At 39.2% G+C, this 16358-nt stretch overlaps 1 long non-coding RNA gene across 1 annotated transcript; it reads left to right on the top strand.

The window, feature by feature from the left end:
• The first annotated feature begins 663 nt into the window (after positions 1 to 663).
• On the top strand, positions 664 to 16048 carry LOC119716156 (uncharacterized). The gene is made up of 3 exons (XR_005263921.2): positions 664 to 810; positions 13514 to 13680; positions 14385 to 16048. It is a non-coding gene; the product is annotated as an uncharacterized lncRNA (long non-coding RNA).
• Positions 16049 to 16358: the final 310 nt, after the last annotated feature.

Genomic DNA, 16358 nt, shown 5'->3' with positions numbered 1-16358 from the left:
TCCCTCCACCTAGAGGAAATGCTGGTATAAATAAGACCAGACAAGTGATTGTGCCTTTCTTGAGAATTACTGGTGCTATAAATTTTAGCTAATCCCAGACCCAAGGAGTAAGCACTTTAAAGCTCCAGGCCTTTAAACACATGAATAGCTCTATTGAAAGCCACAGCACTTTGTGTGTGTTTAAAGCTAACTACCTACATAAGTATTCACAAGATCAGGATCTAAGGCAGAATGTATTACCCAAGTAGCTCTAACACCTAATTTTGGATCTGCTTACAGATCTGTTTTCAGTTCTAATTTCAATACTGGTGTTGTTTGACCCTGTTGTCACACTTGGATTGTCCTTCCTGGTCACCACATGACTCACGAAAAAAACAACAAAACTTTCATGTCTTGTCTCTTGACACTACAGAAGAGGGTATTTGTGCTGTGTTTCACTGAAGCCTTCTTTTCTGTACATGAAGTGGACACCACATTCATCTCCTCCTTATCCCCAAAAGATAAGATTGTTTTTATCAATACAAACCATCTGCTGAAGTGTTATGGTCACTCCATTAATTCCAGAAAGCTGGTACTTCACCACACCTCTTTACAGTTCAGCAGATCTTTTCTGCTAAAGGCAGCTGTTTACAATCGCAATCAGACCATTCACCTGCTTCTATGCTACATTATTCCTGATGCAGTAGGCACTAAGCAAGACTGACTGGGAAACACTGTAGATGTACTGTGAAATGCTGTGAGTGTCAAGGAGTAGTAGTATACTTAAGGAAAGCAACAAAGCCCATCAGTCTGGAGTTCTTCATGTTTGTGGTAAGTGGATTTTATTTATTTATTATTTTTTTACCCCATAGTTGATTGTTTTATTCTTCCTTGGATGTTTTCTGTTCAATGAGATAGCAGGCTGGAAAGTTTTGTTTTTTTTTAAATGAGCAATGTGTTCTGTCTTTTAACTATAAGTATACGTGAAAGACCTTTTAAAGGAAGAAAAGAGTGGGTAAACACAGCTAAGAGGATTGAAGTATTTCTCTGTTGGAGACTGAGATGGCAGAAGGGAAGTTTTTCTCAGCAATGGATGTATGCAACACTAACTCTGCATCTGTTGCATGGAGGGTTATCACGTTTTAGTGGATGCTCTGGGAATATGATGAAAGACCCCCTAATACTGTTGTTTGAATGAGATCTTAGTATGTACCTGAGAAAAGTCTGTGATGCTCTTCATCTAGAGGTTCATCTCCCAAGCATGCTGGTATTTCTGTGTGGATGGGAGATGGGCTGAGGCATATTTGTTACCTGTAGCACATGGCTACGTTAGAGTACTCCACATAAAATCCCCTGCAGTTCCCAGCAAAGTGATGAATGTAGAAGAGGCTCAGTGAGCTACTATAGCCTGGCAGGGCTAGCTCAAATTGAAACTGATAATCTGTTCTGCTTGGTCTTTCAGGAGTATGAACAGAAGAAGAAGGAAGTTGTCTGTTAAATGACACGTGGAAACTTTTTTAAAATGACTCTGGATATAACCTATTTTATTCCATCAAACTGATTGATTTAACCTGCATAATCTGGTGCTCTAATATTTATGCAGTGGAGATATTACCTGTCTTTAGATTACCAGGGCATTCATTTCTACCTCTGAATGCTGTTTTCTTAAAGGCACTCATGGATCATCTTGAAGACCTTGTTAGTAGCCTCTGCCCTTTCCGATGGGTGTGAGACTGGCACCTAGGGCTATGTAATCCTTTCAAAACCCTCCGGTTTAGCAGCAAGCAGAAAAAAAGCCAGTGGGGAGTCTGGGAGCAGACTGCTATGTCTGATGCTGAATGACCTGGGGAGGGAATAACTTTCTGCAAGGATGGACACAGTCAGTGCAGGCCTGAGGAGGGAGATGGGGTAGCAGGCAGGGGGCATTTGGGTAGCAGAGTGTTTGGAAGTAGTGGCTTGCAGTGGGGGAGCTGAGGACAAACTGTAAAAGACGGTTCAAGAGCCAGCTGTGATTTTGTTTGATGTTTGGACCTTACCAGACTCAGGTGTCTGTGGCAGAGCCTTTCTGATTACACCCTCACAGCAGAAAATTTCTGAAATAACTACTGACTTAAGCTGCTTCGAGACACCCAGCCTGAGTCTCACGACTGGGCTGAATCTTCCAAAACTCCTGAGCATCCAGACCCTGAAAACTGGGATTCGATTTTTAGTATCTCATTTTGAGTGGGAAGTGTTGGTTTTTGTTCTGTGGCTTTTTTCCTTTAAAGGGAAGCCTTTGAAACCTTAACCTTTAATCTTAGTAATTTCTGAACCATCTTCTGTGTGAAGAGAGGGGATAAATTATTGTGGACTCATTTGAGGATTTACAGCACTTTAACTGTTCACCATCTGACCCACAGCATTTGCCTTGAAATATAAGGGCTGATTTGAAGCTTTCTCATAGAGCAGGTATTGAGTTCCTATCTGGAGTGAGCAAACACTGTGTGCAGGGTGGGAAATGTTCTTTGTCTGTGCATTAGAGTATCTGGATTTATGACTGCTGATGTCTTCAAACCTTTTGCACATCCCTTTTGTGCAAACAGTTGAATGATTTGATTTGCCAGTAGTGCTATACATAAGAAGTGGATTTGAGAACTGGAAGGGCTTGTTTAGGGTGCCTTAAATCACTGTATAACGAAATAAGTAGTGGCCTTGCCTGGTGATCATTGCATGTCCCTTGTCCTTATTTTCATGCTAGCCTTCCCTCCTTTGAGTGCCTCCCTGTGCTCATTCAGACTAAGAGCCTAAGAGCTCTGTTCAAGTACTGTATTTTAGTATTTCTCTCTTCTTTGGGGGGGAAAAAAATTAAAAATCAACGATGGGGAAAAGTAGAGCAGCAGAGAACTGACCTGGCTATACTTTAAACCAGTGATGTCCATGATAAGAATCTGTTGAGCCGTGTTTTAATTTAACTTAAGAACATAAGTATAACTGCAAAAAATGATAGATTTGTTTAATTATAATGTGTTCTGTTAGACTCCATCTTATCCAGAGCACTTAGGCAAGAGGAAAGCACCTTATGAAGGGTGCATACCACCATATCCAAGTGTGTAAGTCTTCCTATTAATCACTTGCATAATGCAGTGGCAACACATACATGCAAATATTTCGTTAGAATTTTAAATTGTACAGTAAAACCAGCTCCTCTGAGCAGAATTACTAATATCGTAAAGCTTGTAAAATGGGGACAATAGACACGGAGAAGCACGTATACTGGAATAGCTGTTAGTGTATGGGTAGTGTTAATCATTTGGGATGTAAGAACAGAATAGAAGTGCCTCCGTAGTCATTGTCCTGCAATTCAGATGGATGTTGAACTGCTTGACTGCTGTTCTTGTCTCTCTACAAATTCCTATACAAACAACTAAGATCCTGCTGCTAAAGTAGGCAGTAAGTTTGTGGGAAGCTCAGGTTCATCTCCCTGCACGGAGTCAGACAAGCACATCAAACTGTTTGCTTTGTCTCTGTGGCTTTGCTATAAAAATCCTGGAAGGAACTAGAGGAACCAAAAAGATTCTTGAAGAGTCCCTAGCGGTCACTTCCCTGGTAGGTCTCTCCTTGTTGGAAGCCTGATCCAAGGCAAATTTCTTCTCCCCCTACCCAGCAAATCAAAATTTTCTAATGACAAATCAATTTTGGTGCCATAAGGCGCCTTTTTGATTATGAATCAAAAGCAGTGGCATTTAAATAGGCACTTAAATTGCAACATCATGTGTCCTAACTGGTCTGGGCAGGACACAGATTTGAATGATGTGAATTTATTCCTGTCTTCATATATCCAGAACCATAGAGATGGTTTTAACATATACAGCTCTTGAAAGATGTCAGTTAATATTTTATTTTTGGGGCATAAGTCTTTCAAAGAAAGAGGAATGCACGAGAGCTTTCCTGTTCAGATGTAGGACTTGCAAATACTTATGATCAGAGCTGTAGGGGTGGGTTGAAGGGATATGGTACAAGGCTCCAAATCCCACATCTCCAAAAAAGGGCTGCCAAATCTCTGGAAATCCTAGATGCAGTAGCTATGCAGCCAGTCGGTTTGATGGCTGGTCCGTGCAGTCAGGGTGAAGTTGCTACTTTCCAAAATCCTGTGGTCTTGGAGATGGAAACCTCCATGTTTCAATCCATAGAGGCTATTTCCCTACCCCTTCTGGAAGGGAGCCACATACTTTTTCATTGCACTGTTAGGAGGTGAAGCTAAACCTAGAAGCTGCAACTTGGCATAACTCTTTGAGCTGACGGATAGGAATGCTGCACTGTCAAGTTTATAGTTGTAAACGACACTTCAGTGTTGAGAGAGGCAAAATTTATATTTCACCTCAACAATTTTCTACTGTTTCCTAGTGAATGACACCAACATGATCTCCCAAAGATGGGAAAAAGTGTTTACAGTTACTGCAATGAGTTGGTGTTTGTCTGCTTTCTGTGCACATTGCATCAGATCCGTGTTTTACTTTGGCTTTGTGGTTTTCCAGAATAACATTTAGGCTAGGTCAATTCAGTTTATTGGGATTCTGGTTCCATGGATTCTATTCACATTCTGCATTAAAAGCCAAACAACAAAAAAAATCAATCTTCATACAAAGGCACTTGTTGCTGGATGCTGTCTTTGCTTCACCCTCTTTCTAGCTGTGTGAAAGGAATTAATGAGGCACAGATCACAAACTGATGTTTGTAGTTGTTCAAGGGCTTTCTTCTTTTGCTTAACTCCACTAAATAAGGACCGTTAAATCTCTGCTAATTTCTCAATATTAAAACTGCACTTAAAAGTGTTTTCTCATTAATCTGTGACTAACCATAAAATGTAATATTTTCACCATGAAACTTGTCAGCTTTGTCCCAGGCATATACAGGGTTGTAATAATGGATGTTATCCTCCTAAAATACTTCTGTTTTCTATTTAATTTGCATGCATGAATTTTTATACCAATTTTAGTTATCAGTAAATTACTAGGTTTTTATGGGGGTGACGCATGCCTGAGCCGAGGCCTTATGCATTCTGTGACCTAAAAGTCATTCTGCCAGGGATGCTTAACTGTTTTCTAACTGCCTCATTTTTAAGTGCAAATGACCTTTATAAAAGGTGCTGAAATGACAGTGCTGAAGAATGGAGCCCCATTAATCTTTCCAGGAGACTTTAGCAAAGGCTAGAGATAGCACAGGTACAGCAAGAATGTGCAAATGTACCATAGGCAAAGTGTGCAAGAGGCAAATATCAGCTGGGCAGCACTTCCAGCTGCAGGTTTAGTCAAAACTTATGTTTTGCGTGAAGTCGAAAATGCTACAGGTATCTTCCAGACCAGCAGCAGGGCAACCTAAGCAGGGGCGAAAGGTTTTGAGTGCTGTTCCCGATGTACTGATGAATCAGGTACTTGAATTCATTTGCCCTAGGAGCTCCCAGAATGTACTTAATGCACTGGTTTTGGCAGAGAAACCAAGATCCATCCAAAGATACCACATCAGCTTGAGTCCTTGGCAGGTGGAGCATCAGTTCTCTTTTTCAGGTCTTTCTGGTTTGGATGCTGCCAATATGGCAGAAATGTTCAGAAGGGGCAGGACTAATTGGAATTTCCTGTTTGAAACTGAAAATACTGAAAGAAATGGTGTTTTATCGTGAAGATTTCTGATCACTGAGAAATACAGAAGTCAACCGTGGGTACATTGTTCTTTCATCCTGTCTCTTCCCTCGATTTAAATGTTTATTACACTGAAGGGTGCTAAGGTCTGATGCTTTGTGCTATTTTTTCTTTCTACCTCCCAGTTCAGCCCACTGGACTTAGAGGGGCTGTAGGAAGCTGCCTGTTTTCTCTCTGATCAACAGAGGCTTAAAACAATGGAAATCAGCCTTGATGGGCAATGCTTGTATTTGCTATCATACACGAATAAATCATACAAAAAGGGTGAAAACCTCTCTTCAGAGCCCTTCACTGCTGGTGCTTTATACATAGATGTACACTTACACCTACGTTTCTCCCCACATTCTAAAATGAAAAATATAATACCATTGCAATATTATTTATCAAGTACTTTTTGCACTCCGCTAAGGAAATTTTGACATGTGACTGTAAAGTACCCTTTGTCTGCTTCCAAGTATTTTTCTGCTGAGTACCTGCATTGCTGTATGCCTCTGTCTCATGAGGTAAGACCAGTTTTCACTCCAAAAAAAGGCAATGCCTTCTGGTTTCTTTTGATTACCACATACCGTGTGTGGATATGTGATGCACAGGGGAAGCTTGGACTGTTTGGCAATGGTGAAATTGCTGTAAGAAGGGCTCCCATGTTTAGCCTGGCTTTGTTTCCTTCTTTTGTGCTTGTTTGCTTGTTTAAATATTTTATTCTGCTTCTAGTTGAAACAACACGATAGGAAGTACCTTGAGGGAGAAGGAAAGGTATTACTTTGTTTTATGGTTCATTGTTCTGCAGGGGGAAGTTGAAAGTATAAAGCTGTACACAACCCATGAATTGAAAGCCTCAGCCTACAAAGCTGTGTGAGGATTTTGTTGCTTGTTTCCATCAACAAGGAGGAGGAGGGGGGAAGAAGGGGAGGCTGAAAGTGATTCATTAGAAAGAAAACAGAACTATGATAAATGTATGATGTCTCAAGTACTCTCAGAAATAGGTTTGGCATTCTCTGCTGAAGAAGATATTATGTTATTGGACAAGGCAAATAAATTTGTCTTAAACCTCTTTTTGACAGTTTTCGGCTCTCTGGCAGGTGCATATGCAATGCTTATCCTGCAGAAGTCACGTCTACTAATGTCTTAGCTGATCCTTAAAGACTAAAGTAAGAAAACTGGTGCAAGTCTAGGCCAGAAGACATTTTGATGCATCATCCATACTGAGGTGCATATCTCCTCAAAAATGCTTTACAATTATGCCTTCACTTTGTCTGTTGCTTAGTGCTTGGAATAGTTCCATGGTTGATATGCTTTCCAAAAGTCTTGCATTAAATGCAATGCAAGACCCCCTTCATTTATGACTAAACGTTTCTGTATGGCAGGTGTATTTACTATGTTTCTGACAGTTGCACTTTATCTGCTCCTTTGTCTTCTTTCTTTACAAAATCAGAGACATCCACTACTCAGTTTCTAATATAAAAATTCTACAAGAAAGCCAAATTCCAGGTCTTCTAAATTTCCCAGAGGAAAATATTTTTACCCTGAAAAAGTCATTATTTTTCACATAGCTCTTGACTGTATTACACAAAATGAAGATATACACACAAACTCAGACTTTTCCAAAAGAAAAGAATCCTAACAAATGGCAATTTCAATAGGCCACTTATTTCTAAATTTCTCTTGGCTGAGAAGTAAAATGTCTGCTTTATTCCCTTGAACCTTGGTGGCAGTGAAATAAAACAACAAGTGGAGAATTGAGCTGTAGACTAGTGCTGGAAGCAAAATCTCTATCCTGAGAAATTCTTTCAGGATTTTCAAAATGTTTCCTTAAGTTCCTCACAGAGAGAGAAGTGCTCCTTGCATCTTCTCCTCCTTACCCTTGCCCCCAGCTACACCAAGAGCAGGGTAATCAAAGCACCTACTTGGAGTGTGGGAAACCACAGGCTATTTAAATCAAGCAAGCCATCTGGATTTTGGTGGGGAATTAAGCCTTCTTTTGCCAGTCTCCCACACGCCTTCCTTTTGTCATCTGTTTCCCCCGGCTAGCTCTGTTATTCAGGTTAGAAAACAAACAACAACAAAAAGGAGAGAAGAACTTTTGCTGCTAAAAAGAGAATAAAGTGATTCATGGAATAGGTTTTTTAATTATTATTATTATTATTATTCCCTATTTGGATGATAAGGCACCTGATGGATGGTTTAGAAGGAATATTTTTATTCCTGATTTTCTGGTGGGTACACATAGCTAACATCTGGCATGAGTGCTCAACACTTCACTGAGGAATTAGCAAAAACAACAATAAAAAATAGTCTCTGATTTATTTCATGTCATTTGTTTATTTGTTTGTGTTTTTAGTTCACTAATGTAGAGAGTAAGGTGTGGTGACCAATAAGCAAAACTTTAAGCTCTTCCTATCTGCATAGCACTTACTTAGAGGGTATTAGTCTGTTCCTTTAGAAGGTTCATTAGTCAATAAGTCTTGGATAACTTGATTTTTCTTCATTTTCTTCACAGAAGTATATGCAACCTTATCCTTTTGCCATCTGTAAAAGTCTCTTATCACTGGAAATAAAATTCTCTCAAGTAATGGTTATCATAACATGAGTTAACAAATCCGTGCTCTGTAGATACACCCTAGAGTGCCATAACCTCTGAGGTTTTGTGGCTCATAATGGCCTGAGGTGTGATGTTTCACTATGGCCAAACATGCAACTTACGGTTTACTTTAAGACCTTTGTTACTGGGGTGAGGGGATGAATTTATTCCAAATCAGTCTCTTCTTGCAGTATTTTCCCCCAAACTATTTAGGAGTTTGGACTGTTACATTCATTGAAGATATAATGATTAAAATCACCTTTGCAAAATATTCTGTAAAGGAACACCAAATACTCAATTTCTGTGGCCCAGTTTTAGGGACTTACTATGCATGTGTGTGCACTGAAATTTAATGGACTAAAATAAAAAAAAAAAAAAAAATTGACAGTGCATTGGGCAAAGTAGGGAAGAAATTAGAAGCTTTCCTGACAGTCATCAATCAATGACCTAGTAAAATTGATTTAGGGGCAGAAAGGCTAGGAGTGTGTTATTACTACAACATCTTATAATGATGTGAAGATCTCCCACTTGGATACCTGACTTCTTAAGGTGCTCTTTTATTTTTATTTTTGTAATTATTATTATTTTATTTTATTTGTTTCCCTCCAGGGGAGTCCTGGACAAATTACCTGTTTTATTCTGCACTGAGTAGCTCTGTGGGATCCTGACAATATATTGATCCCTAGCTCCACTCTCATGGTGGGCATTAACTTTCATTCTTGTCCCCTACACTTCACATCCATTTGAAAAAAAAATGAAATCACCTTTCTGACAAGATCACTTAATAAGCCTCCTTAGCCTACCTCAACTGTGCAGGGGCTACCTGCTTCTATACTTCTTCAACTGTAGGACCAAGCTGGTGATTTGCCTGAGCATCTGTAAGCATGAAGGTCAGATGCTATACTTTTTATCTCCAAAACAGATAATTTTACTTCCTTTGAATAAGAAAAAACACACCACTTTTTCATTTTCAAGTGAAGCATTCCTCTGCCCCTGCTTTTCTCTGTGTTCTATTACTGAAGAGCTCCAATTCATACTTGCAGAATGCCTGGCTAAATGGAGCTTTTTAGGGATGCAAATTTTTTTTTTTTAAAGGGTATACTACTGTTCATTTGCAAGTTGCAAAGATAATGTAATATCCAGAAGCATTAGATTTTTAATATACAAGCTCAAAAAAAAAAAAAAAAATGGAGCATGTCCATTAAGCCTTTGATGTTTGTGCTACAAAGCCAGTTCTGGGTATAACAATAAATGTAACTTAGTCATGCTTTTAATCCAGGCACTCTCCATCACGTTGAGTGAGAGAGGCTTTAGCAGAAAAAGGGTTGATATGTTTAGTGCTCATCTGAGTCATTGAGTGCATGTTCTTAAAAGTTTGTTAGTATTGATTTACTTGCACCAAAAGCCCTGTACAAAAAATTGGGTTCAGAATATTAGACTGCTGGCAAATATGTGTATATATATATATAGGCAATATGCAGCTTGCATTTTATTTCTTGCTACATGAGTCTGGGAAAAATCTGGTGTAGTACTCAGGTACAACAGCTGCTCTAGATAGTAGCTAAAAGGATAAACCAGGCAGGTTTTGTATAAATCCCTTTTTGTTCCATGCAGAACAGCCAGAATTATGCAAGCTTCTGTGTTTCAAAAAATAGTCACCTTTTTCAAATGAACTGGATTGGGAAGAGGCTGCAAGTGGTCATGTGCTTTAGGCAGTTATTGAGAGCAGGCCAAAAGTAGGCAGAGTTGCAGAAGTCCTGTCAGACACAAAGCTGTGTATATTTATATGAAGTATATACATTTCCCTACTGTTCATTTCCTTATCTTTACAACTTTCTTCTGCCAAACACAAGTTACAAAGCTGCACCCATATTTGTTCTTTACCCTTAAGGGAGGAGCCCATTTCACTCAGGTACTGGTCACTTTTCAAAATAAACCATTTTATCAGCATAAATTTGGAGAATCAAAGTTGCCATAGGTGACTTTTACAGGAATATGCTCTCCTCCTCACTGACTACAGAGCTTGCAACTTGGAGCTTATGCAGGATGGTATCTGAGGGCATCTGATTCACCAGCTACAGGAAAAGACCCATATCCACACTAACCTAGGAAGAAACATGATTAGACTCATCTCAGTTGTACAGTAAATGCTAAAATATCCGCCACTCTGTATATTTAGTTTTTGCCTGCCACTTCTTACAGAGAAACAAAGAAGGTTCTGCTGGTGAGCCATCTGACACCTCTAGGATGGGGATAAACCTCTTGGTGCCCAATAAATCTCAAAGTCATCATGTGCAATCATGCTTCTACCACTGCAAATGAAGTGATGCTGGTCTCGCTTTCTCTTATGTGCACCCATAAATTGAAGTGTTTTTGAAAATATGAAAAATGGCCAGATTCTTGTTTGATATACTGTGTGTGCTGATCTCTAAGCATTTCTGAAAATTGGTGAGCTTGGATTTGCAGGTGAATTACACTGCTTTTCCTTGTACAGAATTACAACTTAGTGAATCTTTTATTTCTGCAAGAGAAACTGAAAATAGGTCATCTGAATTCTCCATTACTATACTCTCTGTGCCCCTCGGATATTGGAAAAATTGAGACACGTCAGTTAAATACTGCAGACAAAATAATATGCACATCAATCAACGACTGGAAACAGTGTCCAAAATGTTATTTATTGCAAGTTTTCATCAAATATGCATTATTCTAATGATGGACACATTACAAAGACAGACACTTTAGAGAAAAATGATATGGAAGGAGACTAAAAAAGATTGCAGTCTACTTGGTTGGGAAATGTGGTTTAATTTAAAAATCATATAATTGTTATGGGAAGAGTCATATAAATCAAACATTTCAATGTTGACAAGATTTTTATCAGGCATTCTAGTCCTCCATAGTCTCACAAGTATCACCCAATGAGCATGTATAATAAAGTCAATTTCCAAGCTGTTGCAGTAAGAATAATGGCATAACTTTTCCTCTCTCTCTTTCATTATTGGGAAAGTTTTGCCCTATTTATTTGAACGACATTGGTGTGAATAGGGAAAAGTGCATGAATATAAAGAAACCATCCACTGTGCCTATAAACTCACATACAGTACATTGCCCTTGGCACAGCCACAGTTCTTACAAAGTCAATAGAAAAATTCAGTCCAATTTTTTTTTTTCCTCCGTAGTTCAGTGAATTGGCTGGGTGGAAGAGTCCCCGGTTCCTTTTCTTACACTGGAATGAACAGGTAAAAAAACAGACTGCATGGAAAATGGCTGCAGGGAATATAGCAAAAACCTCTCAGCATCCTTCCTGCCCATACCACCCCATCTCTTGCACAGGCACCCATAAGGGCACCCATAAGCATGCACCTACTTCCCATTGATTTGATTTTTCTCCCCTATTTTTCGCTAAGTTCTGCATGTAAATTAGCAATCATGCATGGGGTTAGCTATTGTTTTCAAGTTTGCATAAAGGAAGCTCTATATGTACTGCTGTTCCTTGTGAAATCTTCAGTCAGCGATGAGGTTTCAGATGAAAGACACAGTAGTGGAAGACTGAGCATCTCTGCAGGCTAGTTAAGAATGAGTGTCAGTCTGTTTTGGAAGGGAAGATGGCAGCTTAAGGAAGATTCAGGCGTTGCCTAAAGACTGAGCTAACTGAAGAGGAAGGAAGCCTGAGGACTTTTTTATTCTCAGCAGCAGTTTCTAATAACATGGTGAATCAATTTTACAGCGCACCTTGACAATAACATGCAGTACTTTTTTTTTTTTTTGAGTAGGAATTGCATTCTGAACACATGGAGACTGCCTTGTAGACAGCATTTTCCAATAACCCTCACAAAAAAAAAAAAAAAAAAAAAAAAGTGACATCAGTGGGAGAAGGTGGAGAAGTAAGAAATGAAACTTGTGGCAAATAGGCCTTGCAGCAGTGTGACAACTGACTCTTCTTAAAGTTCAACTTTTAAATAGAAGGCTTGTGTGCCAGTTCCCTAAAATTAAAAATGGATCCAAAGGAAATGACTTCCCAGAGAACAAGCCGACCACTTTGGACTGACTGGACACAAGCCATCAACACAGCTGCCTGTGGCTCCAGCCAATTGCTGGTCTGCATGCTGGTAGGGGAGTGCTGTATCTTCCATAGAGCAGCGAGCATATGGGCCTTTCGACAGCTGGCTCAAACAGAGGAGGAGGGAAAAGTGGCAGCAGAACCCCGGGGTTTGCTTTGTTTAATTATGGTGGACGGGAGAACTTCACGTGCCAAGGAAGCACATTTAAGATGTGCCTGGAAAAGGAAATAGGAGATTATTGCCAGGAAGGTGGGTAATTGTCCTTAGCCCTGTGCCATGGAAACATTTTGCATGAGGCTTTCTCTCATATTATTGAATTGATATTTTGAAATGACATATATTTCTGTCCTTTGAGTAAACTCTAAAATACATAAGCAAGCTGAAGCAATCTGCATGGTGCCAGCAGGGAAAATGTAGCATTCATTTTTCTTATACTCATACCTTTCCTGAAGCCACTCAGAACTGGGAAAACAACAGCCTGGTGATACTTCTGTTGTTGGTTAAAAATAAAGTTTATTGTCATGGTCAGAAAAGGGAGAAGAGCTTTACAAGTGTGGTACACAGATCATATATTGTGTATCTGCACAGGTTGTAAATAGAGCTAGCTGCCTCACCATGGATTGGTCTAACATTGGTTCAAATTAGTGTGAGATTTTTCTGGGACACTTGTGGGCTGGAGAGCAAGAGTACTTCAAGGTTTGGTCCAGAAAGCTATGATTCTTACTGCTGTAAATGCAGGAAGAGTGGGCACTACATAAATGGCAGGAGTATTTGAATTACCTGCTCTTCCTCCAGGGAGAGACCTTGAATGGATGACATTACTGCAAAATGCTGTGTTCTGGATGTATTATGCAAGATGTTTATTACAGCTTGATTAAAATTGTGTTGAAAATACACGTTGCCCTTTAAAGGGGGTTAGGGAGAGGGAAGAAGAAAAAAAAAGAGGTACACGTGGATGTGCTTTATTATTAAAAAACAAAAAGGCTGTTCCAGATGGGAATAATCACCCTTTTGCAGTTCATCTTGTTACTGCTTGGTTTTAATACTAAGTTTTATTTGGAAATACACACTTATTTATTATTATCTATCAAAAAAAATTAAGAGAATGTATTCTCTATTCTTTTCACAGTAATGCCAAACTTAGGTGACTTGCATAATAGCATTTCAATATAGTTGTGGTTTTGTTTTTGTGTTTTTTGTTTTTGTTTTTTTTCCAGAAGGGAAGGAAGAAAGTAACAGGATTTTCAGCAGTTTATCTTACACCAAGTAGTTCAGGTGGAAATTCTAACATCCAGGCCAATCCTTTTTGTTTTGAATGATGCCGCATCCCCCATTGTCTACAAATAGTTCTGAACCATTTTGTTTTCCGGATTGCGTCTGTATGGTAAGAATGTAAATACTGGAGGATTTTTTTTTCCATTTGTTAATGAAGTATTTGCAAACAGTTCTTGTAATGCCCACTTCTTAAGAAAGTATGCAACCCACCCCAGATTCCTAGAGTTGCAAGTACAGGTTGGTTAATAAGTCGGCAAAGGTACAATAAGTAAATGTTGGATCCACAAACATGTTTACAGCATTGCAGTTTTGTTATGAAAGTATGTTTATAATATGGGAGCTCTGCATTAGCATATGACATCTATATGTTATTTTAAAATGCCTCATTTCTGCTCACAAAGCAGGGAAATCAGAAAATAGTTCTTGGTAATTGTCCAGAGTTAGTCTGCGAACATTTTGTTCAAGTATGCTTTTCATCTTGAAGTGGAAGTAGGACATGATCCACATGCAGTTCCTTTACATTGAGTGAAATCTACTGTATATGACTCCATATCTGTACGACTAATGAGTTAGTCTTTGTAATCTAATAATGAGATTTAATTCAATAATTAGTTCTCACTTTACATATGTTTTTTCCCTCTATGTCTATACAATAATCCCGAATGACCAAGTGTAGTGTCCTCTCTAGCCCTCTTGGTGTGGTTGTTTTAGAAATACACAGTATTTCATTGTGCCAGCCAATATATTCCATCAGTGAGAGTCCTCCCATTGACCCCATTAACTATAGGATTATCCATATTTCTCCCTGGGCAGGGCACACAGCAGAAGGCTGGGAAATAGCAGTGGGACAGTCTTGGCATGCATGCAGAAGACAGGAGTTTACGACGCTGCTGAACACCATGCTCGCAACCCAGCACACAAAGTTGGAGGAAGAGCATTGAGCAGGGGGTTTGAGGAGCAGCTGCAAGGTAGCAAAGTGGAACAGAGCCAGGGGCTTGAATTTTACGTTTACAAGTGCTGCTGGAGCTGAGGGCAGAGTCAGACAGAGGCTTTGTCCTCTGTGCCAGAAAAGGAGGGGAAAAAATAGTGTGTACTTTTCCCAAGATAACAAGTTTGTATTAGCTATCCGGCTGTAAAATCCTGCACAAACAAGACACCTATAGTTTCTACAACAAGTTCAATACAAAATTATATACACTTCCCTTCTAGGTTCATCTTGCTTGGATTATGTCACTGAAAAAACTGCCGGTATGTTATCTTGACTGGGACTTTTACTGAAAGATATGGCTAATATACATCAGCTGTATTGCTATAAAAAAAAGGACTAGTGCTTTTGTGTTTGTTTTTTTCTTTCTTTTTCCTCTTAGGAAGGATACAGTCTCACTACCCCCTGAAGAAGTGCTGCAGACATTTTCCATATCTTTTTGTCTGCCTGTATAATAATAAAATCAATTAAGTGGGCACCTTTAGCCTCCTGCTTTACTATACTGTTTTCTGTTCTGTTACTTTCAACCACTTTTCCTATCTGTTGCACCTAGCAAAATCTTCCTGAATTTCTTTCAGCTGAACTAGCAATAAAAATCTCTTAGTTATTCCTTGCTGGCTCATTTTTCAGTTCCCCACCCCTCCCATCAGCAACCACACCCCAGGAAAAAAAAAAGAAAAAAAATCTACAGCTAGTGAACATGTCCAGCAAGAAGCCCCTTTCTTCTTTTGGAGAAAAAATGCATGGGATGTTCTGTTGCCTGTTCTAATGGTAGAACAAACATTAATGCCCAAGCATTATATCTGTAGGCAAGAAAGACTTTAAAATCATAGGCGTGCTCTTCAGCTCTCCTCAGTGAAATTGAAAGAGGTCTCTGTAGAGCCTTTTCTAAAACTTCACCTGTTGTAAACTGTGATTTTCTCAAGCCATGAGATTTTCATGATTTCCTCTGGAAAATAACTCATATTGTAATGATTCCTGCTCATTTTCCTATATAAATGTAGCCTTTTTGACTGTGTCTTGTTACTATTAATTTCTATCCTTTTGCCATCTTGACATTTCCTTTTGTTTCCTCTTACTGCTGTCTTGGAAATGTAGAGGTTAAGAAGCTATGAGCTCATTGTAGGACTTAAGGTAGCTTAAATTGTGCCCAATTTTCAAATTTTGTCTTCTAATTACTGGTAGATGATTTTAAAAGCAGAAGCTCTGCCTTTCTGCAGTAACTGGCACAGTGAGGGGTAAGTCTTGGAGGGCCAAAACCCTGGAGAAAGTCATGCTGTAGGTGTCTGTGAAGTGTCCTAAATCCAAACTCACGTTAGCAAATATGCCTAAGATATACTCCAGCATAGTTTATTCTCGACATGATATTAAAATCCTCCAAAGTTATCCTGGCTGCTTGCTACAAGTGAAGGCCTTGAATTCTAAATGCTGTTGTGAGCAAGTGGGACAATTCTGTCCTTGATTAACCTATTAGGCCCCATCCTGCCATCAATGGATTACATAAATATAACTCAGAGCAAACCCACCCTGCTGAAAAGGGGAAATCTTGCTGCTGTTACTCCATTCATGTACTGTTCTGATGTTTCCAGAGCAATTGTTCTCCTCTGGACAAAGGCAGGACTTCCCATGCTTGTGACTTTCTTTGGACTGGATCATAAAGTGGAAACTGTCATAAAGTCCTCTGTTTCCAGTTGAGCTACAGTCTTGATTTATAGGCAGCCATGATTTATAAGCTAAATCCTTTATCCCTTAAGTCCCTTTTTGACTGGGAAATTTTGTCTCAAGTGTATGAAGCTGAAAAA

Source organism: Anas platyrhynchos, chromosome 2 (assembly GCF_047663525.1).
Source record: "Anas platyrhynchos isolate ZD024472 breed Pekin duck chromosome 2, IASCAAS_PekinDuck_T2T, whole genome shotgun sequence".
Lineage (NCBI taxonomy): Eukaryota > Metazoa > Chordata > Aves > Anseriformes > Anatidae > Anas > Anas platyrhynchos.
This window is presented reverse-complemented; position numbering and strand designations above follow the sequence as displayed.